General features: G+C 38.4%; 1 protein-coding gene across 1 annotated transcript in view; it reads left to right on the top strand.

Moving 5' to 3' along the window:
• Positions 1-926: 926 nt before the first annotated feature.
• LOC122803234 (NXPE family member 4-like) overlaps positions 927-24,773 on the top strand; it is a 313,911-nt gene continuing 290,064 nt past the window's right edge. Inside the window, exon 1 of the mRNA XM_044072833.1 lies at positions 927-977. The gene's annotated coding sequence lies outside the window, so the exon portion shown is untranslated. The remainder of the gene's footprint in view (positions 978-24,773) is intronic.

The following is a 24,773-nucleotide window of genomic DNA, read 5'->3' as shown; positions in this document are numbered from 1 at the left end:
ACAAGGTCAGACCCTTTTTGGGTTTTTATGGCTGCTATAATGTTACACTTACTTCATATTAGACTATCAGGACAACAGTAGAATGATCTCTGAATCACCCAGGTTCAGTGCTGTGCAGCTTGCACTTAGCCATGCCAAAATACTTCCTCACTGCACTGCGTAAGTCAGCTTGGGATGACTGTAAGTCCTAGCTACTCCCACCTTTGTTTCCTTCTTCCCTAAGAACATCTGTCTTAATACATTTTATCTGGTTCATCCTTCCTAGTTCTTTTGTACTAACTACCATTTATCTATACACTGAACACGCCACACTAGGTCTTGTTGGCTACGATCTCCTTCACTTGTGACCTCTGCACCAGCCTTCATATCATCACCAAACAAATTTGTCTTCCTGTCAAACCCACTGTGGTAGCTGAAACAGATATGACAATTCAAGTTTCTAGAACTGAAAACTGCAGCATACCGTAAGTTAATATCTCTGTCTAACTTTTACCCTGCTGCCCTGGTGTACTTCAGCCCGGTCATCTGTTTTCAGTTTTAAAGGGTATCAATGTACCACATATAATCTGTTGGGTTTAGCAGTTACCAGTTTGTGCACTGCTCCCTGTGGCTCACTGAAGAATGGAATGGGAACCCCAGAACAATTTCATATCAAATGTTCTCCGGATTCCCTGTACATTTTGTATTCCACACTTCATTTCTTTATGCTTAATTTTGTAACTAAAAGACTAATAATAATTAAACTAAGACTTCAAATCATGCTGTAGAGTTCCTTAATTCAGTTTTATCACTAATTTGTAAGGACTTGCATGGTAAGAGATCTCTGACTTTGTTTGCCATCACATACAGTTTCAGTAATGTGCTGTGCCTTTAAATGTTTTTCCTGGAGGCAGTGACTATAAATAGTTTGGCTTATACTTCTTACATCCTGTAAGAAAGCACTCCATCAGAAACCTGCTGAGGTTTTGTCAAATACAGTAAGTTAACTTATGAACTAATTTGTAATTTTATTTAACTTTGATGTAGTTTTTAAGTGTTGTCTTGGGTCCTTGTTATTATAACTTATGAACTAATTTGTAATTTGTTTTAAATTTTGATGTAGTTTTTAAGTGTTGTCTTGGTTCCTTGTTATTAATATTGTTGTTGGTTTTGCTGAGTATAACTGATTGCAGCTAGCAAGCAGAACAAGTAATCGAGTGTTTGGATAGATCACAGGTAAATCTGCTAAGCGGTATGGTGTAGGTATTGTTTAGAAAAATTATTAAATGTGGAGTTTATTTAGCTGATGTTGAATTTTTATTTATTTATTTTTGGGTGGGGGAGTGCTTTATTAACTTATAGACTGAGTACAGCAAAACAGTTCCATACTAACTTTTCTAAAGATGCTAGATAGAGAAAGAGTGACAGCATTACATACTGGGAGGAGGGGAGAGGACTTTTAAACCCACTCAGAAAGCTGTTTCTTCTCTTTCCCATCATCTTTTACCCCATCCTTGTAGCTTGCTTGTGGTTGTATATATTCATAGCACAGACAGACCAGAAGTAGTTTCAGACTTCAGTCATCTGAATTTACATTCTCTCCTATAGACAGCATCTATTTACTCTATTTACATATGCACAGATTTCAAGGATTTGTACACAGTAGACTGCATTATGTTTTTCTTTTCATACACTTAACCTATTGATATGTAGAGAAAATAAAAAATACACTTTAGAAATATACTGGGGTGTTCGTCAACAGCATGCCCTTGCGTGACATCCAGCCCTGATCTGTCATGTTGATTTACAGGTTTTACAGGTTTCTCTGTCATTTCAGTAAGCACCTTTGTGGTGTGGTGCTTGACATATACTTTATTTTCATGAGTTCATTTGGTACTGCCAGCCAAATTTTACAATAACAAGTAATCCACAATATGATACTTTTATTACATGCTACACAATAAATTATATTTGTAGTACAGATATATAAACTATAGAAAATATTTAAGGTTATATGAGTATATATTCTTCACACTAATTTATATTTTTGATAAGATATCTGTCTTTAGTTGCTATTATTGATAAATAGTAAGTGGCCATGGTGGCGCAGTGGTTAATGTTGTTACCTCACAGCAAGAGGTTCTCTGGTTCAATTCTCAGCTGGAGTGCCTTCTGTGTGGAGTCTGCATGTTCTCCCTGCATTTGAGTGAGTTTTATAGACATGCAAGTAACTACATGTGTGCCTTCTGTGATGGTGGGGTGCCAGGCTGGCAACTTGACACTGCAAAAACACCACTGCCAATCAATCTGTGGACTGGTGATTTACTGTGGTGACCCCTAACTGGGAAAAGCTGAAAGACATTGCACTGCTACGAAGAGTACCAGAGATGAGGTGGAAAATCAGACCAGAAGGGGTATGGATGTGAGAAAATATTACTTTAGTTATTTAGAAGTAGAATATTAGTGGTATTAAATAGGTTATGATGCAAAACAGGGAAATCTGGAGGCATAGACAAATGGAGGATGGCACTAACCTTCTGTTTCAGGGGGTAGATAGCAGCATTGTATGCACAGGAATCATGAAATACTATTATAGCTTAGCCAGGAGTTGAGCAAGAACACAGCCAACAGTTTTGTAGGTATTGTTTTAGCTGAGTTCTAAAAGTTTCAGTTTTTTTTGTTTCAACTGAAGTGGTAAGGAGTTTCCTAGTTTGGAGACATAACAGGAGCAGATGGAATCTCCTGCAGTATTGTTTGAGTTGCTAGTGAAGGACTGGTTAATTTTGAGAATATACTTCTCTGACTTTGATGTACTGATTTAGGGTGTTTTTAGTGCTGGGCAGTTTCTGATTTATATATTGGACTATGGGTTCTGAAACATTTTAAGCAGTTTAGGTTTTAAGGTAGCTCATTGTCTGATATCCCTGAGAAGAACCAAGTAATAACTCAGTAGCATTTACTTTTAAATCTTATTTTGTCAGTAGAATGTCAGCAGAAATACCACCTGCAATACTGATAAAAACTCATTAAGACTTTCTTCAGTGTTTCAGACTGACCACATCTGTCTTAAGCCTATAGAGCATGGTCAGTGCCCATCAACTGATATGCAGATGTGTAGCACAGGATCAGTTGATGGGCACTGACCATCAACTGATATGTAGATGTGCAGCACAGGATCAGTTGATGGGCACTGACCATCAACTGATATGTAGATGTGCAGCACAGGATCAGTTGATGGGCACTGACCATCAACTGATATGTAGATGTGCAGCACAGGATCAGTTGATGGGCACTGACCATCAACTGATATGTAGATGTGCAGCACAGGATCAGTTGATGGGCACTGACCATCAACTGATATGTAGATGTGCAGCACAGGATCAGTTGATGGGCACTGACCATCAACTGATATGTAGATGTGCAGCACAGGATCAGTTGATGGGCACTGACCATCAACTGATATGTAGATGTGCAGCACAGGATCAGTTGATGGGCACTGACCATCAACTGATATGTAGATGTGCAGCACAGGATCAGTTGATGGGCACTGACCATCAACTGATATGTAGATGTGCAGCACAGGATCAGTTGATGGGCACTGACCATCAACTGATATGTAGATGTGCAGCACAGGATCAGTTGATGGGCACTGACCATCAACTGATATGTAGTGCAGCACAGGATCAGTTGATGGGCACTGACCATCAACTGATATGTAGATGTGTGCAGATCAGTTGATGGGCACTGACCATCAACTGATATGTAGATGCAGCACAGGATCAGTTGATGGGCACTGACCATCAACTGATATGTAGATGTGCAGCACAGGATCAGTTGATGGGCACTGACCATCAACTGATATGTAGATGTGTAGCACAGGATCAGTTGATGGGCACTGACCATCAACTAATATGTAGATGTGTAGCACAGGATCAGTTGATGGGCACTGACCATCAACTGATATGTAGATGTGTAGCACAGGATCTTTCTCTGCTGTGTAGCTATGTGGAAAAGGATCAGTACCTGCTGTGTAAGTCTACAGAAAAGGGTCATTGCTTCCAACCAGATAAGGAGCACACAACCGGGTTAGTACTTTCCATCTGTTGTGTAGATGTTCTGAACAGTTGCTTGTATGTATATTGTATCTTTATATCATTAATGATATAAAATAAGGTTTATGCTTTATAGTCCACCCACATGTTTAACAAAGTCAACAAAAGTCCAGTATTTTTCTGCCACTTTTTCTTGCAAAACCATGTTTCACAAAAGTGATAGATGCTTTAGAGTCTTCCATTTATTCACTAATTTCAGAGTCGCTGGTCTTCTTCCTATTCCTCTGGTTCAAATCCACGGTACTGCTGATTCTTCTAGTCAACTCCTGTGCCGTTTTCTGTCTCAAGCATTTTCCATTGGAACATTGGAAAAGGTTTCTTTGGCAATGTCTCGGGTTTATATTATATGAGCGAAAGTTCATATGAACGAACGCTCTTATGAACGAAAGTGCCAAACATCAAACCTTATATTGTGGGGGGCTGTGCCCCCCCCCCACTAAGTATATATTTCAACTCCAAGATCGCACTACAATGAGGAAAGGGCAAATATTCCTATCTTCACTGCACTGCGACCCCAGACAAAGCGTTTCGATGCCTGGCATTTTCGCTCATTAGAGCGTTCGTTCATATGAACTTTCATTCATGTAATGTAGACCCGATGTCTCTCTATGAACCTTATCATATTAGAGTGTTCGTTCATATGAACTTTTGTTCATGTAATGTAGACCCGATGTCTCCCTATGAACCTTATCATATTAGAGCATTCGTTCATATGAACTTTCATTCATGTAATGTAGACCCGATGTCTCTCTATGAACCTTGTCATATTAGAGCGTTCGTTCATATGAACTTTCGTTCGTGTAATGTAGACCCGATGTCTATCTATGAACCTTATCATATTAGAGCGTTCGTTCATATGAACTTTCATTCATGTAATGTAGACCTGATGTCTCTCTATGAACCTTATCATATTAGAGCGTTCGTTCATAGGAACTTTCGTTCATGTAATGTAGACCCGATGTCTCTGTAATGTAGACCCGATGTCTCTCTATGAACCTTATCATATTAGAGTGTTCGTTCATAGGAACTTTCGTTCATGTAATGTAAACCTGATGTCTCTTTATGAACCTTATGATATTAGAGCGTTCGTTCATATGAACTTTCGTTCATGTAATGTAGACCCGATGTCTCTCTATGAACCTTATCATATTAGAGCATTCGTTCATATGAACTTTCGTTCATGTAATGTAGACCCGATGTCTCTCTATGAACCTTATCATATTAGAGCGTTCGTTCATATGAACTTTCGTTCATGTAATGTAGACCCGATGTTTCTCTATGAACTTTATCATATTAGAGCATTTGTTCATATGTACTTTCGTTCATATAATGTAGACCCGATGTCTCTCTATGAACCTTATCATATTAGAGCATTCGTTCATATGAACTTTCGTTCATGTAATGTAGACCCGATGTCTCTCTATGAACCTTATCATATTAGAGCGTTCGTTCATATGAACTTAGGTTCATAGGTTCATAGGTTCATACTAGGCTATCTGCCCAAGGGCATTTATAAGCCTAGCCCATAGTTATGTGGCTTTCGCCACCCCTTTAGTTTGAATAAAAACTATGCCTATCATTTTGCTGTGCCTCTGTCAAGCAGTGACACTGAAGTAATCCCTGGGGTATATCTGCGATCTCCCATCCATTGGTCAAGATTCCTCTTGAACAAGGCCAGCGAGGTGCTCTGCCTCACATGTACCGGGATTTTGTTCCACAGCATAGGGAGTCTCTGGGTGATGAATCTGTCCCTCCAGCACGTTCTATTTATAACCGTGTCAAGGTTTAAGTCTCCCGCCCTTGTGGTTCTGAGGATCTAGATTTTTGAGGTGAAGCATATTCATCAAATCTGGGTTTGACATGGCCTTATATGTCAGGCACAGGTCACCTCTGAGCAAGCGGTATGAGACTGAATAGAGCTGAGTTCTTTCAGTCGGCAGCATAAGACATATTTTGAGACCCTTTATCCTTTTGGTGAGGAACTTTTGGGGCCTTTCAAGCTGCAGCAGGTGTCTGGTCAGATACATTCCAAACTGGGCATTGTACTCAATCATAGGTCTAATGAGTGATGAGTACAGGGGACGATGACCTCCCTTGATCTAGATGTGAATCCCTTCATGATCAGGTGGGCGATATAGAAGGTTTTCCTAACTACTTTAGCAACATGAGTGTCAAACGGAAGGCTACTGTCAACCTGGGAGCCCAGATCCCTGATGACTTTTCTGTGCTCAGTGGATTGCCACCTATATGGTAGCTAGGGGTAACCTTGTTTTCCGAAGGGTATGACTATGCATTTTTGGCGTTTAACTTCAGGCCATGGCTCTGGCACCAGTTATCCGTTTCTATGAGGCCCTTCTGGAGGATATCTGTGTCAGATGTGTTTTCGACTATGGCCCAGTTTGCAGTCATCTGCAAACTTTGTCAGCCATAACCCTCCTGTGTTTGCTTGTACTTCAGAAAAGTAGATGCCGAACAAGAGTGGACCCAGGACTGAGCCCTGTGGGACACCACTTGTGACAGCTTTGAGTCTGACATGGCTCCAGCAACTCTGACCCTGTGGGTTCTGTCACTTAGCCAGTTTGCAACCCATCTTGTGATGTATGGGTTTACATTCAAGCTGATGAGTTTTTCGATGATACCTGAGTGGGGTATTGTGTCAAAGGCCTTTGCCAGGTCGAGGTAGGCTGTATGGACTGCCTTTCCTCATCAATGGCCTTGGTGACTGTCTCGAAAAAGTCAACCAAGTTTAAGAGGCAGGATCTGCCTTTGACAAAGCCAAACTGGGTTGGATCCAAAGTCTGCAAGTTCCCTATGTCTTTATTTATGAGTTCCATTATGATCCTCTCCATGGCTTTGCAGATAAGGCTTGTCAAGCTAATGGGGCGGTAATTTCCAGGGTCTGTGGAGGCACCACCCTTATGAAGTGGGACCACAGTCGCATGCAGCCCACCCTTGTACGCATCCTTAGGTGAGGCTAAGATTAAACAGCTGTCCTAACTGTGGGTTTAATTCCTCGTTGAGTTCGTGAAGCACACAGCCGGGGACATCATCCGGTCCCATGGATGCTGTGTTTTTTGCCTTAGTGAGGGCAGTTCTCACCTGGGCGTTGGAGATGTTTGGGGGGCTACAATCCTCTGGAATAGATATCTCTCCTTTTGGGAGTTTGCACTGAACCTGTCAGCCAGTATGTTTGGCAATGTGTGTAGGTTCAGTAATTTTCACATCATTTTGAACTAATTCTGAGCATATCTGGGAGTTTCCTCCTAGGTTTCTAACATAGCTAAAGAAGGCCTTATGATTGTCTTTAGAGTCCTTGGCGATTTTTCTCTCAAAATTTGCCTTGGATGATTTTATGAGAGCTCTTAGTTTTTACTTATAATGATCAAAGGTGTCTTACCTTTCAAGGATTTTGCTCTATCTTGTAGTAGCTTCCTCCTTTTGTTGTAGAGCTTGTTTATGGCTGGGGTCCACCAGACTGGACGCTTGCCTTTGGTACAGAGAGTCTTAGTTTTGTTTGGGATTGCCTGATCCATGCAGTCCTGTAGGTGCTGGTAGAAGGCATTTGTAAGTGATTTAGCGGTTTGAGTAATGTTTACCACTGGCTCAGGGGCCTTAAAGGAGACCACACTAGTTTTTAGAAGTGTGAAATCGGCTTTTGAGAAGTTTTTCACTGTGGTCTTTTTTGTTTCAGGTGGGGGCGGGATGAGGACCTCCAGCGAGATTAGTTTACGATCTGATCTCACCAGTGAGGGGTATACTTTCGGTGTTGAACATTTTGATCCCATGTTCGTGATGATGAGATCAAGTATGTTTTCTCCTCTTGTCGGGATGTAATGTAGACCCGATGTCTCTCTATGAACCTTATCATCAGAAGAATGGGAAGCAGAGTCCCCGTCTGCTGCTGACTCACTTTTTCCTTGGATAAACTTTTTTATATTTTCTCCTTAGCATGTTCTGCATCAAAAAATGACTTTGATCCTCCAGGAAAAAAAAAAAACACTTTGAAGACAGCTGGATACAGCAGCTTGAATCTCACATTTGTCTCTCAACTTTCCCAGTTGCTAGAATAAATTGGTTTCACTTCTGCGTGGTGTACAGTGCAATTTTCTACAAACACTGTGCTAGCTCCAATTTTAAATACTTTGCCCTTTTGCCACAATTTTGTCAGGATGAACTCTTTCAGCTGGTATGATTGCATCTTTACTAATACAGTTCTAGGCTGCCTTCTCATGAACCTGTTTGCAGCATAAACTCAATATGCCCTTTCAATTAATATTTGCCATGGAACACCAGTCCATTTGCTTATTTGTGCTTTTATCAAATGAATAGTCTGCTCCTTCCAGTTTCTCTGGTACAACAGAAATTCTAAGGTTTTCTCTGTGTGCTCTATCTTCTAACTGTAATATTTTAAACAGTTCTTGAGAAACCTCATGTTCAGACAGCCTTTTTCTTTTTTTTTAAACACATTTATTGAATTATCACTTGTCACATAGGCACATTTACATTTATACAAAAGTAATCAATCTATCAACAAATTAACATCAACAAACATTATACTTCACATATTTATTTTATTTTATTTATTTTACATTTGGTTACTGGGAATGTCTGACTGGATACAAGTCCTTTTTAAATGGAGACCTGGGGAGAAATGCTCCACATATAACACAGATTAATAAAAGTACATTTTACAGGTACAGAAACATAATGCTATAATGTAACATCAAATCAAATTAGGATAATAATACTTTAAGATGTACAACAACTATGATTAAGGTGATATAAGAAACACTATACAGGTACAAAAAATAAACACCTTAAGCTGTACACTTTAATAACATTCCAGAATGAAATAGTAATTATAATAGGATAATAATATAAAGTATACACCTAGTGTCTATACTTAGGAGAAGGAGTAACTGTTGACAAGAAATGAGAGGTATGAAGAAGGAGACCCGCAAGATAAAGTGAGGTCTACTGCCAGAAAATAAGGGAGGAGTAATTACCCTGTGTGAGCAAGAAGAAGAAGAAGATGGAGGTAGACTGCTGTATATATTGCTATATATCATATAACTTAAGCAGCATTACATAATTTATTCAATTCCTGCCCCCTTTTTTAAATAAGAAACATCTTTATTAAACCATCACTTACAACATAAGCAATCATACATTTACATAAATGAAAACAAACCACACTGACACACTCCCAGTTGCAAACGTTATACATCACTTATAGTCTACCCAATCATTTTCAAACATTACATATCTCATTTAAGTCCTGCCTTCTTTTAAACATCATTCTTCTCCTGTATGTAGTGTTCACACAATTCCCATTTTTCCTATGTAGTTTATTTCTATCCTTTTCTAAAGATCTCAATTCCAGTTGTTTATCTCTGTTACTATATTCACTACTTCTAATATAGTTGGTGTAGATTTTGATTTCCATTTTCTAGTAATAACATTTTTGGCAGCCACCATAATTAGAGACAGCAAGGCCTTACCATGTCTAGACAATTCAAATTCCGTATCATAGCTCAGAAAAAATCATCTGCCTCATCCCACCAATCCGTCCACCCAGCATCTCTGCTGTGCATCCTGCAGGGAATCCTTAAAGTCTGCCAACCCACAACACTCCCAGAAAATATGCTCCCAAGTATCTCTTTCTTCCCCCTCACACTCCAACATTTGCTATCTAACTGAGGAAATTTTTTTTCTGGAGTCTACTTGGGGTATAAAAAAATCTGTGTCAACATTTCCAAGCAAAAATCCTAACTGTTCTAGATTTTGTTGCATATTTGGGTGACATACATATATCTTCCCATTGTTTCTTTATGAATTGCTTATCCAGTCTCTCTTCCCGATCCTTTCTAACCTCCTCTGATTGATTCTTATAGTTATGCAAAATTTCATATGCTCTACTAATTATTCCTTTTTTAATGGCAGCTTCTGTTACAGATTCTACTAAAAACTCTACTAGTACTGGTCTTTCATTTAGGATCCCCTTATTTCTTTCTCTTTGCATGTAGTCTGATATCAATCCTTGGTAGGGAAGGCAATCTCTAACCTGCGTCTATATAAATTCTTGGCCTCTTCCCATTCTATTACCTTTCCCTCTTTAGTTGTTTGTTCTCAGTACCTTGGTTGATTTGCCAGTTTTCTCCAATAAATTCCAGCCCCCTCTTACTTATTGTCTGTATCCTTAACTGCAGTCATCCCTATTGGCAGAGTCTCCTTTCTCCATTCCTGTGTTGGTTTAGTTCTTACAATACTTTCTGCTACTTTATGGATATAATATTCTCTATGATTATTGTTATTCTCCTTAAGGATCTGCATCCATAATCCCAGCCTCTCCTTGTTTCTTGAGCCCCCCCCCCCTAGTTTCAACATCCACTCTGAATTATAGTTTTCTGCTTCTGCTATGTATAGGAGCCTTAACTGTGTAGCTCTGAAATACCCCTTCAAACTGGTTTAATCCCAATCTGCCCTGATTTACTGGAAGAATCAGTTTATCCCACTCAAGTCTTGCCATCTTCTCCTCCTAGATAAAGTCCTTCAGCTCTTTATTAATTGCTAAAGGGAATAAAAACATTTTGACTGCTTGTATCTTACTATCCATATCCATATAACAAAGATTCCATTTTCTCAAATTTTTATTAGCTTTTGTTTAGTCTCTTCTCACATATCCTTAGCTGCCACATCACAATCCTTTGAATCCATACTCCTAAATACTTAAATATGGATACTGCTGAACCAATGTGTAGGTACATCATTTACCATTATTGCTTTTGTTTTAGCTTCATTAATTTTGTATCCCAAAAAGACTTGAAACTGTCTCAAAATGTTCCACAGCACTGTAATGTCTCTTTCCGGTTTTATCAGGTACAAAATAACATCATCTGCAAATAGAGCCAGCTTTTCTTGACTACCATACCAGTTATATCCTTGAATTTCTGAGTCCCTTATTTTCTTTGCCAGTGGTTCTAAATGTAATGCAAATAACAAAGGGGAAAGAGGACACTCCTGCCTGGTTCCTCTGCTCAAGCAGAAATTATCAGAGAGGACTCCTCCAAATTTAATTTTCACATTTTCTTTGCCAATAGTTCTAAATATAATGCAAATAACAAAGGGGAAAGAGGACACCCCTGCCTGGTTCCTCTGCTCAAGCAGAAATTATAGAGAGGACCCCACCAACTTTAATTTTTGCCTCTGATCGCTTATATATATCCTCCTAATAATCTTTTATCTTTTTTTTCAGGAAATGCAAATGCTTTCATTGCCCTGCTCATAAAGCCTCAGCTGACTGTGTCAAATGCTTTCTCTGCATCAAGACCCACTAACAACAATGGTACATTCTTGCATTCTGCTTCCCTCTGGATCATCGATGTTCTGTTAATGTTGTCAAATGTTTGGCTCCCCCACACAAAACCACATTGATCCAGATCTATCAATTTTGGCATTACTTTTGTTAAGTAAATAACCACCAACAACAGCCAGATTTCAAGTTCACAAATTAAAATCAAATAAACTAATTCCAAAACACAATAGGATTCAAAAGTGGCCAAAAACACCCCAGTATATCTTTTGTTTAATTTAGTAAAAATCACATAAGTGCTTTCACAGTTTCCTGCTTCATCAGACATGATATAACATTCAATTAACTCTCTTTAAATACTAAAATCAATTACAACCATCTAAATCACATGACTTACAGACTTAAAGATACCATACATATAATAACACAAAAACTTTCATGAGACTACTTTAACATTAAAAACATTAACTATAAAAATGCACATCATTAAGAAGAAATCATATTCATCCCATGACAATAAATACTTTTCATTCATTTCAATAGGGGCCTCACCTTTAGCACAGGTTGAATGGGAACTTTTTCATTAAGGCCATGTCCAAAATCACCCCTTAACCTAATAATCCACTTGGCCTCAAGTTGTTCTGTGAGGTTTGTAATATCCCCACCTCTAATACTCTCCATAATTCTGCCAATTACCATAAATTTAAAACTATGTTCATGGTTCCCTATTAGAACCGCAAAGGTCCACTTACACGAATACGGAAACCTCGCCACTTATTCAGCGAACAATGAAAACATTGATCGTTCTGAAGCTCGAAATTCGAAATGTCAAATCGTCGTAGTTGGCCCTTCTGCGGTATAGCTCCTTAAAGTAAGTGTGCAATAGTTACGGACCTTAGGGTTAGGGTGGGGGTTAAGGTAAGTGCATAGATAGTAATGTATGCAAGGTTTAGTGTAGGGTTAGAAGTAGGGTTTTGTTTACTGTATGTATGTGGTTTATTTATTTTGTTTGGTTAGGTAGTATGTAGCAGGCATTGGGGTTGGCCAACTATGATGATTCGAGATTTAATTTTGCGGTTTAGGGCGTTTGGTGTTTTCGCGGTTCGTACAATATGTGTCGCTGTTTTTTGTATTCGCTGAAAAGGTCTTTCATGCTTATAATACAGACCCCATGCTCATTACTAGTCTCCGTAATATGTCTAGCCAGGGCATTAAAACTATTTAATTTACTAATATGGTAAAGATGTTCTTTAATCCTGTCTTTAAAACATCTGTCTGTTTTGCCAATATAAAACTTTTGGCAGGACAAACAGTGTGCTAAATAGAAAACATGTACTGTATCACAAGTAGCAGAAACATTAAACGTATATGTTCTATGTTGGTCCAGATGTAAAACGCTTCTTGTCGCGTCTGTGCTTGCATGCTATACATTTCCCACACGATTTAGTAAAGCAAAAGCCACCCTTAGCATTAATGTCCCTAGGATAGCATAACTGCCTTTTTAAGGACTTCATATTTTTAAATGCAAACTTAGGATGAGTATCTATCAATTTTCCAGTCTCAACATCCGTAGTTAACAAAGGCCAAAATTTCTTAATAACGTGTGTATAAGATCTAGCATTACTCGAATAATGTAAAGGCACCTTCAGCTTCCTGTCTTAAATGTACCTATTTCATTGCTCCTACTATAAACTTCTGAAATATATGGCTTAGCAATGCTACCTCTTAATTTTGTAACCTCACCTTGGTGACTGCATACTCATTACAGCCTCTATTTGCAAATAACAGGTAAATTCGTGGCATGGCTAATACAATCTTGTTCTTCTGCATTCAATCTGGAGATTCTAAAAACCGCATTCTTTACTACATTCCTGAATATGTGTGATGGATGCATACTCTCACAAAACAACAAATGGTTACAGTGGCATGGTTTCTAGAACAACTTAGTGCTAATGCTGTCCTGATCATTAATAACAATATTAACAACCAGAAAATGTATGCTCTTATCAAAAAAGCCTAAAGAAAATCATAAAAAAGAAGTACTTGAACTGATATATTCCTCAAAGGCACAGATCTCTGAAAGAGATCCACACCATAAAAAGAATATATAGTTCACAAATCTATGATAAAAGAATAAATTTGCAATATGGACCATATATAATATGCTCATGTTCCCATGTGGCCATAACCACATTGGCATAGCTTGGGCACAGGATGTGCCCATAGCTACGCCATTCTTCTGCCAATAAAAAGCCTTATTAAAAACATTATTGTCCAAAATAATTCTCAAAAGAACACTGTACAAATCAATCTGTTCATTAGTGAAACAATCATGTTGACACAAAAACTGTCTAAAACTCAATATACCAGCATCATTAGGAATGACAGTAAAGAGGGACATCACATCAAGAGTGACCAAAAGCACAGTGCCAGCAATAACAAGCTCTCGACTAGCTGAAAATAAGTCAGTCAAAAATGTTTTCTGGCTTTCAAAATATACATATTCATGTTCAGAATAGGTCTAAGAGCTTTCTTGATGTAAACAACCATGGGCTCAGTACGCCAGTTGTGTCCTGCAACAATAGGACGCAGCGGAGGATGTACAGGATTCTTATGTAGGTTAGGTAGCCCTTAAATAATAGGTATCAGCGGGTTGGTCATAGAAAAATATTTAAATAAAGACCTATCTATTTTATTACTGGTTAACAAACCTTTTAATGTAGAGTCTATGTTCTTGACCATATAATCCACCCTACTTTTGTTAACTCTAGCATAAAAAATGGTGTCTGATAACATTATGCACATTTCAGTATTGTACCACTCTTTGTCAAGCACTACAATTGGCCCACCCTTGTCAGCTGGTCTTATTACAATGTCATAATTGTTTTGCAATTTTTTCAAAGCGAAATATTCCTCTTCTGTCAGATTAGAGTGTTTAAAAGACTTGTTTCCATCATCGTTCATCTTATGAAACTCATCTATGCACAGTTTCTCAAAAGCCATGACTAGTGGATTCAGTACAGGTACAAAGATGCTAAGTTTTCTAAAAAAACAATCATTATGGCCAGCAGAAGTGTCTTTATAATTTAATTTTAACATCAAATTTCTAATGAATGTCTTCAATCCTAAGATTACCTCTGTAAAGTCAGATTTCTGAGTGGTGATGAACGAAAGCCCCTTTGACAGAACACTGCATTCAGCTTGTGTCATTGTGCAAGAGGATAAATTCCAAATTAAGACACCTTCCCTATTCTGAGCATTTTATTTATGCTTGGTGTCCCTGTAAGTTCTCCCTCTGGTTTTCTTTTCACTCTCGGGCGGCTCCTGGAATGACATTTCTCGGTCAATAAATCTTGACTCTTGATGGGAAGAGGTTAAATTCCTTTGTAAAAACGAAGATGCAGCAGGTTTGGAAACATTGTCACTGTTTTCTCTTTCTTTTTCTTTTTCACTCAAGGTGCACGATCTATGCACCTGTGCCTCAACAGTCTTTCTCTAGCACCTAAATCCCTAGGAGAGTCCGCCACTGTTATTATGTTGCTGACTCTATGAGGAGGTGTGCTATTACAGAATGGCATATGAATAATGGCTGAAGTAGCAGTTGTCATGGCAACCTGGGACTCTTCTGATTCTAAATTTCGATGAATAGGAAACATCATTTTCGGCCATGTAAAAACATTGCCACTATAAGTCAGTTTGATCCCTGGTTAATTTCTTTAATTTAGTCTTAAACAGTCTCCTCTCAAACATTGAGACTGTATCTGCCAAATCACAGATATATTTATTCAAAACATCCACTGGAAACTGTTCCTTTAACTCAGTATATTGCTGCATCACATTACAAGAAAAATGTTCAGCTTCACTTTGTGAAAAGTTCAGTAGAAGCTGCATATATTTGATACTACATTCTAGGTTAACCCTCTGCCATTCAGTCAGCATCTCAGGATAGTGACTGCCCTGTGTGGGCATTTTCAAGACATGAAGTCCTCTAGGAGCTATACCTTCATGGATGAGCATTGTAATTGGTGTCTTTTAAACTTAAAGTCGCTCTCTAACAAATATATCTTGGTCTTCAAAGATACAATATCAACAGCAGCATTCTCATTCACATTAGAAGTAATTGTAGAGTCTAAAAGAAGGTTACCTGAGCTCTGCAAATATAGCAAAAGTCTGTCATGTCCATTTTTGGTAGAAAAAATTTTCGGTATATAATCTAGTTCAACCAAAGCATCTTCTCCTTCAGCAATGACTCTAGCGTTGTTGTTGCAAACCAGTAATTGAATAATGAAATAAATAACCACCAACAGCAGCCAGATTTCAAGTCCACAAATTAAAATTGAATAAACTAATTCCAGAACACAATAGGACTCAAAAGTGGCCAAAGACTCCAGTATATCTCTCAATTTATTTAAGTAAAAAACACATAAGTGCTTTCACAGTTTCCTGCTTCATCAGATGTGATATAACACTCAATTAACTCTCTTTAAATATTAAAGTCAATTACAACCATCTAAATCACATGACTTACAGACTTAAAGATACCATACATATAGTAACACAAAAACGTTTATGAGACTACTTTAACATTAAAAACATTAACTATAAAAATGCACATCATTAAAAGCAACAAATCATATTCATCCCATGGCAATAAACATTTTTCATTCATTTAAATAGGGACCTCACCTTTAGCATAGGTTGAATGGGAACTTTTTCATTAAGGCAATGTCCAAAATCACCCCTTAACCTAATAATCTACTTGGCCTCACATTGTTCTGTGAGGTTTGTAATATTCCCACCTCTAATACTCTCCATAATTCTGCCACTGCCAATAACCATAAATTACTTTTGCTATTGTTTTAGTCATTGTATACATAAACACTTTATAATAATGGTTTAGTACTGAAATGGGCCTGTATGAAGCTGGGTCTGATGGATCTTTACTCTCTTCAGGTATTACAGCTACCACTGCTTTCTTCCAGGATGGTGGTACTTCTCCTCCTCTTTAAATACTGTTAAACAAAACCTTCCAGATCTTTATCAGTTTTTTCCTCCTAGCTTCCAATTTTCCACAGGAATACCATCTATTCCTGGGGACTTTCCTGTAGCTTGGTTATACATCACAATCTTTATCTCATCTCCTCCTATCCTAATCATTAGTAATTGAGCCTCATCTACCTCTAACCTTGCCATATTTAACTCTTCCATAAACATTTCCATTTGTATATTTTTTATTTCCCTATTTCTCTGCTTTATACAGACTTTCATAGAATTTCCAAAATATTTCTAATACCTCTACAGGATCTCTTGTTATCCTGCTTGTTATAGGCTCCCTAAGCTTGGCGATAGCCCTTTCTACTTTCTGTTGCCTGAGTTTTGTGCTAAATGTTTTTGTGCTTTACTGTTATTATCAAAAAGAGTTGCTTAACAGTAATCTTTCTAAACTCATGCATATTATCGAAGTAATCCCTTATTTCTCTTAGCATTCTGCAGTTGATCCTCTTCTTGTTCTGTGTGATTCCCCCTATTTTGCAATAGTTTGAAATTTGTCAGTCCTTCTAAATAATTCTTGTTACTTCTTAACCATAACTCCCTTTCTTTTATTTCCACCCTATTTTTAAATTCCACATTAATTTTATCCCACTCCTTAGCTATATTTTCAGAAGAAATGTATATCCTCTCTAATAGCTGCTGAATAATCTCCAATACCCATTCCTTAAATTCCTCTCTTTTCAACAGGTAGGTGGGAAAGCCCCAGTGTCTCATTTTTATTTCATTACTCTGGGTTTTATTTTAGTTATTATTAGCGCACAATCTGAAATAGTTAGTGGGTGCATAGCAAGACTTTCAGTTAAATGCACATGTTCCTGTGAAAAGTAAATTCTGTCTAGCTTAGCCCAATTTTTATATCTTGGGGAATAATATGTAAATTCATTCCGAACGCCTGTTACAGAATTCACATTTTCTATGCCAAATATTTTCATAAATTTCTTCAAAAATCTACCCTCATTTATTATTCTTTCCCTTCTGGGCCCCCAGATACATCTTCACTGTTGAGAATCACATTTCAGTCACCATCTGCAAGTAATATTCCTTGCTTAAAAATGATTATTTCTTCCAGAATTTTCTTAAGCTCCATTATAGCAGTTTTATGTGGAATATAAATACATGCCAGTGTAATCCTTCTCTCTTGCCAGTAGCCCCTTAGCACTACAAATCTGCTATTATTATTTTTTTTTATCCTCTTCTATCACTATTGAAGCTCCTCTTGCAATTAATATTAAGTACTCCACTTTTCCTTTGTCCCAGGTATTCCACTGAATAACCATTATGAAAACCTTTCTTTATCAAAGTCACAGTTCAGTTCTTTCTACATGTGTCTCCTAGAACATAGCTATTTGCACTGTACATTTTTAATATAGATTACTACTCTTTCATTTTTGTATTTATCTGTGAGACATTAACATTTTACACTGTTTAACAGGTTCAACTCTTATACAGTTGTTTTTTACATACCCAGTTGAGCCTATGTCACATCTTACAAAACTTTTTGTTTTGCTGAAAGCCCTCAAACATAAAAACAAACCTCCTCGATACCCCTGTAAAACCTATTAACTTAATACTAACCTGCAGAAATATATGCATCTTCAAAAACTGAAGTTTTATCCTCTTAATAGGAACAAAAAGTCCAAACTGACAGCCACACTCCCAGGGTTGAGTTAACCTAAAAGAAAGGTTAAACATTTTAAGGTGCATGGTGCAGCCTGTGCTTCTACTAAGTGCTAATTGGTTTTGTCTTTTTTATAGCTCTGCTAGCTGGGAAAATCTCTGAATGCTTTCAGAGAACATTATACCCTAGCCAATTTCTCTACTCAGTTTTTTCTTCAGCCAATCACTATCCACCAGACTGTAACCAGTTTCTCTTTATCACAATGTCTCCATGGAGACATGAGAACCAGGCAGCCTGTTTCTTTTTATCAGATTGTTTCCATGGAATCACGAAGCCAGCTGTATAATTGCTACTGAGTATACATATATTTGCTAGAAAAAGCCTCATAATATTTTTTATTTACTTGCTAACTCTTAAAACTTATTACTAAATCAATCTAAGGTCCTTAATCCAGTCTTTTCCCCATGCAAGACTTATAAAAAGCATATTAATTTTTCTTTTGTCATGCTCTTTCAGCCAGGCTTTTTTCATTACATTACCTGGAGAGAAGGGAGAAAGAAAAGAAAAAAAAGAACAGGAGCACCTCTTTACACTTTCCATTACTTTCAAAAATAACTGAGAAAATTTTACTTTACAGCATGCAAAGAAAACCATATACCACAAAAATTGTGCTAGTAAAAAAAAAAAATATTTGCTTATAGTTAACTTTTTCCCACCTCTTCCCCTCCTCAAAGCATTTTGAATATTTATGACATGAAGCAGGGCATATGCTTTAATGCCCCCACAAGTCCAACAAATTCTGAAAAAGTTCAATATTTCCAATTTTTTTTGTTGTGTCATAATTATTGCATTGTAATCCCACATTGTTACTGGTTTTATTACTGCTCATCTCCATCTTCCAAATCTTGTTTCTGCTTCATTTCAAATATACTCTCGATTCTTCTAGTCAACTCTTGTGCTCCCTTCTTCACTCCAACATTTTCTGTTTAAACATTGGAAAAAGTGTCACAGGCACAGTCTCTCTGTGGTCTTTATTACCAGAAAAACAAGACACAAAATCTCTTTCTGTTTCACAGCTCACTATTTGTTGGGCAACTGTATGTATTTCCTCCTTAGGATGTACTTCATCAAAAAATTATTTTGTCCCTCCAGGGAAAAATACTTTGAAGACATCTGGGTACAGCAGTTTGAATCTCACAGCTCTGTCTCAATATTCCCTGAATAGTGGAATACATTTGCTTCTCTTCTGCCTGGTGTAGAATAAGTAATCATTCTCCACAAACAGTCTGCTGTCTCCAGCTTTTAGTACTTTGTACTTCTGCCACAGTTTTGTCAAAATTAACTCCTTCTGCTGGTAGGACTGCATCTTTACTATTAAAGGTTTAGGTTGCTTTCTCATAGCCAGGTTGGAGCATACACACATATGTGTCCTTTCAACCAGTCCAGTTGCTTATCAGTGCTTTCATAACATTAATGTTGTCTGTTCCTTCCAGCTTCTCTGGTATAACTGAAAATCTCAGGTTTTCCCTACATACTCTGTCCTCTAATCCTATTATTTTTTTAAGCATCTCTTCCTGACCAGTCTCATATTCAGAAGGTTTTCCCTACATACTCTGTCCTCTAATCCTATTATTTTTTTAAGCATCTCTTCCTGACCAGTCTCATATTCAGAAGGTTTTCCCTACATACTCTGTCCTCTAATCCTATTATTTTTTTAAGCATCTCTTCCTGACCAGTCTCATATTCAGTAGGTTTTTTTTAAGCATCTCTTCCTGACCAGTCTCATATTCAGAAGGTTTCCCCTACATACTCTGTCCTCTAATCCTATTATTTTTGAAGCATCTCTTCCTGACCAGTCTCATATTCAGCCGGCCTTTTCTTCATTTTGACCTCTAATTTTTGCAGCTTTATCACCTCATCTGAATATTTATTTAAAGCTTCTTCCATTTTTTCCAGCCTTTTGTTGTTTCTGTTGATATACTCCATCAGCGTTTCATTTATTTTCACCAGGTCTGTGTGCAATTGTTTTATATTTTCCTGTAGTTTACTGGAATTCATGCCTGGAGTTTGCATTGCTTTTTGCTGAACAGCTGCAGAACTTTTGCCAGTGAGTGTTTCTTCCTCACTCTTTGTAGCTGATTTTTCACAGGTCCTCTGTATTTCTTCATTTCTGGCATCCCAGGCAGTACACTTACTAGCCAGTTACTGAAATATACCCACAAACAAGCCCACTGGCCTTCTCTGCTGAGTTTCTGTTTTCACGCTGGGAGAGCTGAAGCCATGCTGGTGATCAGTGTGCAGCATTTTGAAGTCCAGTCCAAGTTTCTCCTTATTCTTTTGTTCGATTCCTGGGCTTATATTTGTCTTTCATACATTATTCTTTGAAACAGTTGTAATTGTTTCACTAGCACAGTCTCCACCTCTCCTTCTTTACTGGTGAAACACTGAGGAGCTGGATTCCTTACAGTTTGACGTTTAGTTTTCTGTTGAACAACTTTTTATCTCATCCATCACATGGTCTGCTTACAAGGTTCATAGGTTCATAGGTTCGCCCTAGTATTTAGGTTATTATATAGCCAGAGTGTGTTTGGCTTTTTTTCTTTTTTAGCATAATTTTTTTGTGCCTTTTTTTTTTGTGTTAGTATACTGTGCCTCTCTCTCCTGACTACAAGTGTGATAGCCAGGAGTGCTCTACGATCTCCCATCCACTCATCAAGATTCCTCTTGAAGAGAGTGAAAGGAGCCTGCCTGCCCCATCCTGGACTGGGATTTTATCTTTTATTCCAAGGGAAGGGAGCCTCTGTGAATCTGTCTGTCCCATGATCCTCCATCCTATTTATCTGAGGTTCAGAGTTCAAGTCTCTTTCAAGTGTCTTCGAGATGGGATTTGATTTTCTGAGGTGCAGCATGTCCATTAATTCCGGGTTGGTGCTGCTTTATATGTCAGTCACAGATCAAGTCTGCTATGCCTGCTATGCTAGAGTATGAGTATGAGTTTCTTTAACATGGCAGCATATGGCATCTGTTTGAGCCTTTTGGGTCTTCTTTCTTGGGGATTTGGGGATCTTTTCCAGTTGCAGCAGTCTGGTAGGTACATCCCAATGGGGCATTGTAATCTTGGCGGGCCTGATGAGGGGGACTAGCAAAGAGGCAGAGGCGATGACCCTCTGATCTAGATGTGAGAATCCCTTCATGATTAGGTGGGGCTAAATAAAATTTTTTCTAACTTTGGCCACATGGTTGTTGTCAAAGAGATTGCTATCAACTTGGGTCCCCCCCCAGGTCCTAATGATTTCTTCTGTACTTAATATGGATTAATGGGGCTTGTGTTTTTTTTTGCACTTTGTTTGCCTGTTGAAGGGACACTTAGCTTTTTGGCGCTTTTGAAAGGCCCTGGCTCTGGCACCAGTTGTCTGTTTCTATGAGGCTTTGAGGATGCTTGTGTCGGCTGGAGAGAGATGATGATGAGTTTTTGCAGTCATCTGTGAACTTGGTCAGCCACAGTCCTTCCGTGTTGGCCTGTACCGCCGAGAAATATATTTCATGAACAATGACTATTTTACACTAGGAAAAAATTAACGTCATCCCAGCAATCAGATTAACGTGAACATGAAAAAGAATTGTGAAAACTGCTGCTTATAACAGCTTGAATCTCATCCTAGCCTCATGACATCTCTGATTGCTGGGATGACGTTACTTTTTTCCTAGTGTAAAATAGTCATTGTTCATGAAAACCCAGGTGTCACCAGCTCTCTGCTGAAATGTCAGCACTTGAAATGTCAAGTGCCGACATGCTTAGAAAAGACTGAAAGTCCGGGAGAAGAGCAAATCTCGAACATTGCTCTTCTCCTTTAAACCTCACGTTTGCAGGGGGCAAATATATTAAAATACATTCGTGGGCAAAAAAGGTAACCAGCTTGAATACAACCTAAAGTGATGAGATTATAAGAAAAATGGAGGGAATAAAGGGAGATGGTGAGCTTGGGGAGGGAGCAAGAAGAGGAGAACAAACGTGTTGCATGTATGCAGGAATGTTCCTGAGGAAGGCCAAAATGGCAGTAGAAAAAGAAGTGGAAAAGGATAGGACATGGAGGCTGAAGAAACTCTTCAGAAAAATCAGGGAGTGAAGCATGGCAGGACACTGGGTGCTGGAAAAAGGATGAAGAAGTACAAGGAAGTGGACAGCAGGTAGAAACAGAGTTCTGTCCATGAGTAGAGAAAAACAGGGAGGGTTATGGGAAAATGTTTGTGATTGGAGAGGACAAGGTTCCCTGAATACTCAAGGAATTGGCAGAATTGCTGGTTGCATTATGTCCATGAAGACTGAAATCATGCCACAGGGTTGGATATGGCAACCAGTGCTACCCCACACAAAGGGGAAGCCAGGGAACATCCTGGTAACTACACTGCTTAGTCTCATATTCATCTTTGGAAAATCAGGAAATGCAATCCCAAGAGGCAGGCTGATGGAATTCCTGAAGCCTAATGATCGAACATATAAACATCAGCACAGATTCATGCAGCAGTGGCTTTACCAGTTTAATATGATCCAGGCATGTGACTTGGTCACCTCTGAGACAGATAAAAGAGATCCACTTACTGTGATTTATCTAGATTTGTTATAATAATAATGATATGCATTTGTTAACCAAGTAAGCCCACTGGGCACACAGTCCCTTTTCAGTGGCAACGCAAGAGCAGTGTCTGGTTAAGTGACTTGCTCACAGTCACATGGTAAGGAAACAAAGACTGAGGGAATCGAACCCTGTACTCACGAATTATAGCTCATAGCCTTAACCCTCAGTGCCAATTACCAATTAAGATATATTTTAGCAAGGGTTTTAAACCCGTGCCATACAAAAAAATGGCTTAGAAGCTAAATAGCAGGGTTGCAAATTTTTCCATGATGCAATGTTCACAAAACAAGCTAAATGACAGGACACATTTACGTGTTGGTATATTTGGGCTGGTCTTCTGGGTAAAGGGCATTTGCTAGTGAAATAATGCAGGGTGTCAATGCCGCTGAGGGCCCTGTTTATGTTATATGGGACAGATATCACACACTGCCTGGAGAAATAGATCAGTTGTATATAGATGCCATGAAGAAAGAAGCTATAAGAGAAAGACTAGGGAGACAGTCTCTAGTGGGAGTTAAAGAGACTCACTAAATATATCAGTGGGCTTCTGGTGAGGTTTACTGCAAAAACACACATTCAATAAAATCCAGGGACAGTATATGAACTAGATGAGTTCACACCAGAAAGAATGGGGTCGGAAAAAGAAATGGAAGGTTATAATTACATTGAGGGTAAATTATACAGAGCAATTTGTTAAGTATAGAGGATAAAACCAGTAAAATGTTGGGATATGCAGTTAAATATGGTACTTACTTGAAAGACATAGAAGGCATGCTCCAGCTGTACAGGCACTGACAAGATCTCACCTGGAAACTGTATACACTTTGAGACCTTACACAAATAAAGACACAAGAATGGGGAACGTATATAAGAAGAGCACCAAAATGGTTACGTGGATGGAAAGGATGAGATGTCACTTGACTTGCTGTCTTGAATCACCACTCTGCAGTCTAAGCAATGAGATTTGGAAGTGCCACATGCAAATGAGTACTCTAGGGGAGGGGTCTATGTAAGTGTTCATCACACTGTAACGCTTTGGGATTCACAGACACCTGAACTGCACAATTAAGGATCAGGACAGAATTCCAAAGGCATTAAGTGCACACTGTAGTTTTAGGGTGCAAACACCTATTTCTTCCAGCGGTGGGAATCTGTGCAGGTAAATCAGAGCTATATCACCTGCAGACAGCTGATGAATATGTATGTCGGTGTATCACTGTGTATGTGTGAACACTGGGTCAGTGTACGAGTGAGTTGTCTGTGTGTGTGAGAATAGCTACTGTGAATGTCAGTGTGTATGTGTGTCTGTATGAGGAGGACAGTCCCTGTGTGTATTGTTGGTGCCTGTGCTACAGCATGGCTGGTAGGTGCTCCACTATGTAGCTGTCCAACTGCTCAGGGAATGATTCATATCCATACAAATTCCTTGAAAATGACATGCTGCCCTTCAGGGAATTTGGATGATGGTGAATTGCTAGACAGCACTATAGCACATAGCTCAGTTGTACAGGGTGACTTGTACTGCAGTGCTATTGGTTATGAATAATGGGGTTTGTTTCCATTTTTTTAACCATTCCTTCATCATCTGCTTATTAAACTGTTGTGAACATTTTAAATGAGTTTTAGTGCAGCTTCCTACCCCTTTTGTAAAAACTATTCCACTGTCTTACCTTACATACTATAACTAGAATTTACTTTAAAATGTACTCAGCTGCTGATTTTTTTTTTAAATCTTCTACTCAAAGCTTCCCTTTGTTTATTCATACATTTAATCTTCAATGATTCTCAGCTAAAGCGTCTTCTGTGTGGAGACATGCATGAATGGGCATACCTTCGTTGAAGGTTGTGTGTCAGGGCTGGCAACTTGGTACGTAAAAATCTACTGCCAATCATTAGCAGACCGGAGTTCCGCTGTGGTGACCCCTAACCGGGAAAAGCCGAAAGATACAACAACAACTATTTACCTATTAAAATGTAGAAGCAAGATGGCAGCAAAGTATCGTGGAACAACTTTCCATAATTCCAAACAAGTCTTAAAAGTTGATGCTGTACTATTTATTTAT

Source organism: Protopterus annectens, chromosome 5.part1 (genome assembly GCF_019279795.1).
Source record: "Protopterus annectens isolate FY-2018-M chromosome 5.part1, PAN1.0, whole genome shotgun sequence".
NCBI classification, from domain to species: Eukaryota; Metazoa; Chordata; order Ceratodontiformes; family Protopteridae; genus Protopterus; species Protopterus annectens.
The sequence above is the reverse complement of the archived record's forward strand: the minus strand, read 5'-3'. Positions and strand labels throughout refer to the sequence as shown.